This window comes from Leptodactylus fuscus, chromosome 9 (genome assembly GCF_031893055.1).
Source record: "Leptodactylus fuscus isolate aLepFus1 chromosome 9, aLepFus1.hap2, whole genome shotgun sequence".
Taxonomy (NCBI): Eukaryota; Metazoa; Chordata; class Amphibia; order Anura; family Leptodactylidae; genus Leptodactylus; species Leptodactylus fuscus.
Window position 1 is genome coordinate 41,093,347 of NC_134273.1, and position 3,078 is coordinate 41,096,424.

Consider the following 3,078-nt stretch of genomic DNA (forward strand, 5'->3'; position numbering starts at 1 on the left):
GATCTTGTCTTCTTTTGCTCTTATGTTATATGAGTTTTTTCAGATACAGTCCCATTTCACTTTCAGCCTATCATCTCTGGGCTACAAATTCCTCTGATGGCTCAGAATGTTATAGTACCTTTGCCAATAATATCTCAACTCTTACTAATTAATCTATCTATCTATCTATCTATCTATCTATCTATCTATCTATCTATCTATCTGAATCTAATTGACTTCTATAGACTTCTATCATTTGTTAGTATTCTAGTCCCACAGCTGTTATGAACTGGTAAACTATACCTGGTCAAAGGATGTGCATTTGTGGACATGGCTTTACCAATAGTGTGACGTGTGTGGTAGGCCAGTTTTACATGACTGTAATATGGCAGCATTGTGGTTCTACCGTTATCTAAGTTCAGATCAGCAGAACTGCAAGTGGTCTAAATCTTACTGTAATCCAGCTATATCGTGTTCTTGTAAAACTGGCCTTGGTGTACCTTTAGTTATGAACAACTTATCATAATTGAATAGTACAGGTGAAAATAAACTGTGAAAAGAGATATGAAATATATAGAATTTTTTTTTTCAGGCAGTTATTTTCTATATATTAGTCAATGAAATGAGGAAAAGAGAATTAGAAGAGACACTCAAATAATTGCTGCTGTAGATTGTAGATAAGAGGCTACTAGTACACAATGTGGCAATGAATCAATTAACCAGGAGAATTCTGCTCAGCCCTTCCCTGCTTCATAGAACTGTAGTAGGCTGAATACAGAGACAGATGTTATCTACACAAGTAGTCAGATTAAAGATAAGGAGCTGGAAATCAGCTCAAGGTCCCATGTGGTGAAATACAGCAAAAAAAAAGCTGGTAAAAAAACGTTTTTTTAATTGCATTTTCACAGTTTTTCACCAGTGTTCCCACAGGTATAACTGATATTCTGTGATTTTCAAAAACAAAGGTTTTTTTGAAGTATCACATTAGATATAGACTTTTGTCTTTACCATGAAACATTTATTATGATTATTAGAAATCTAATATATTTGCAGATCAAATAACATTCACAGTAAATGTACATTACATTACACAGGTAATAGAATTCTTACCATGCTTCTACAGAGAAGAGACTCAATGTTATTGTTAGGGAAGTGCAGACAGCAGTTCCCTAGTGCATAGATGACAATTCCCCAGTAGCTGCTGGAGGAAGGGGCACAAGAGACAGTGAGCCCTAAGCTGAAGCCCCCCACTGTCCCTTACTCTTGCCAGGCCCTATCCTATGTAATAGGCGGCAACTTGGAGACGATCCCTTCCTATATATGTGATACACAAAACGCAGACAAGACGAACAACAACAAAGGGAGGTCAGCTAGCCAGGGTTCGGTAACAGTCGAGCAATGCAGTGCCAAATCGAAGTCCAAAAGAATAGCCAATTAGGAAAGCCAGAGGTCAGGATTAAGAATACAAGTAACAAAACAGCAAGAGAAAACGCCAGCAAGCACAAGGCAATAGCAAGCAACAATGTGAATGCGAACCAAGAATAAATAGGGAGGAAGAACCCGCCCTGAACCTGATAAGATGGTAGGCTGTCAATCACAGGGCAAAACTTAACTCTTAGTGGAGCAGAGGGAAATGAAGGTGAAGGAGACGGGTGTGGTGGAAAATCAATTAACAAGGTGAAGAAATAGGACAGTGTTCAGACAATGCAACCAAAAATTCTAAGCAAGTTATCAAACTGCACGCCTCCCGCGCCGCAGCATGCGAGCAGAGGGTGGAGCAGAGACCAGAACAGGCAGAGATGTTACAGTTATCCTTTTCTTTTTTACATAGAAAAATAACAGGGTGCCCAGAGCTTTTATCAGCAAACTGCAATTAGCTGAGCAGATTGTCCTGACTGCAGAGCTGTAGATAAGTGAGAACACTCAGCCCCCAAAAGAGCAGTGACCCACGTCATGTGTCCTGTTTTCGATGCAGGCCATGGAAGTAATGTGTAAACCTTGGGAGGAATAATTTCACATGGCAATCAAAGCAGCAATGTATTTAGGAAAAAAACTCTTGAATTTACATTAGTTAGCAGTATAGATAGGATTCTTGAGATGGGAATACTCCTTTAATAAGTGGAGAAGGAAACAGATCTTGTTAAGATATTTTACATATATTTCTTATATATATGCAGTATATATGAAAAGTTGTTTATAACTGGAGGTACACTTTAAGTGTGTGAGTTTATATTGCCACATGTTGGTTAGGCCAGGGCTATTCTGTAACTTTTTATAGTTATTCATTGATATTATTTATTGAGCTATAGCTGAAATACACCACCAAGTCCATTGATTTCTATGAAATCTTGTGAACTGCAGTGGTCACTCAGTAGTTAAAATCACTCAGTAACGCACAAAAAGTTGCAGTTTAAGGGAGTTTACGCTCCGCTCATTCTGAACGTAAACTCATTCAGAATGAGCAGCATTAAAACAGATCCCATTGATTTCTATGGGTGCCGGCATACGCGCGCTACCCATTGAAATCAATGGGAGGCTTTTTTACCTGTTGCTTTCAATGTATTACGTGCCGGCACCCATACAAATTAATGGGATCTGTTTTAACGCCGCTCATTCTGAACGAGTTTACGTTCAGAATGAGCAGAGCGTAAACTCCGTGTGAAGACTCCCTAACCCTGGCATAAGGGCCCTATTAGCCCAATATTCTCAGCAGTCATCGGCAACAAATTCTCTTAATACACTTATTGTTAATAACAGCCCTGTCTAGTAGTGCTACCGATCGCTTCTCGGCCTTTTGGCTAAGATCAAGTGTAGTATCTGTTCTTATCAGAAGTAGTTAGTAGGGGAAACTGCTGGAGAGCGCGGTCCGGGACCGGCCACAGCAGCAGTAGGCCGAAAGCTATGGAGATCTGAACGGAGAACCACTTGAGGCGTTGTTGATGGGGGACGTGGTTAGTACGCCGGCTCCGCCAGTGGAGGTGATGGCACCACTGCAGGGGGCTGGCAGAACGCCACTGACGCTGTCAATACGACCACCAAGGGGGACAGGACGCTCCCTTGGGGATCTTACCATGGGTTGGTGAAGCGCTCGAAGGTCTC

General features: G+C 40.9%; 1 pseudogene; it reads left to right on the top strand.

Annotated features, from left to right (window-relative positions):
- Window positions 1–2,757: 2,757 nt before the first annotated feature.
- Window positions 2,758–2,833, top strand: LOC142219015 (U2 spliceosomal RNA; annotated as a pseudogene).
- The last annotated feature ends 245 nt before the right edge of the window (window positions 2,834–3,078 follow it).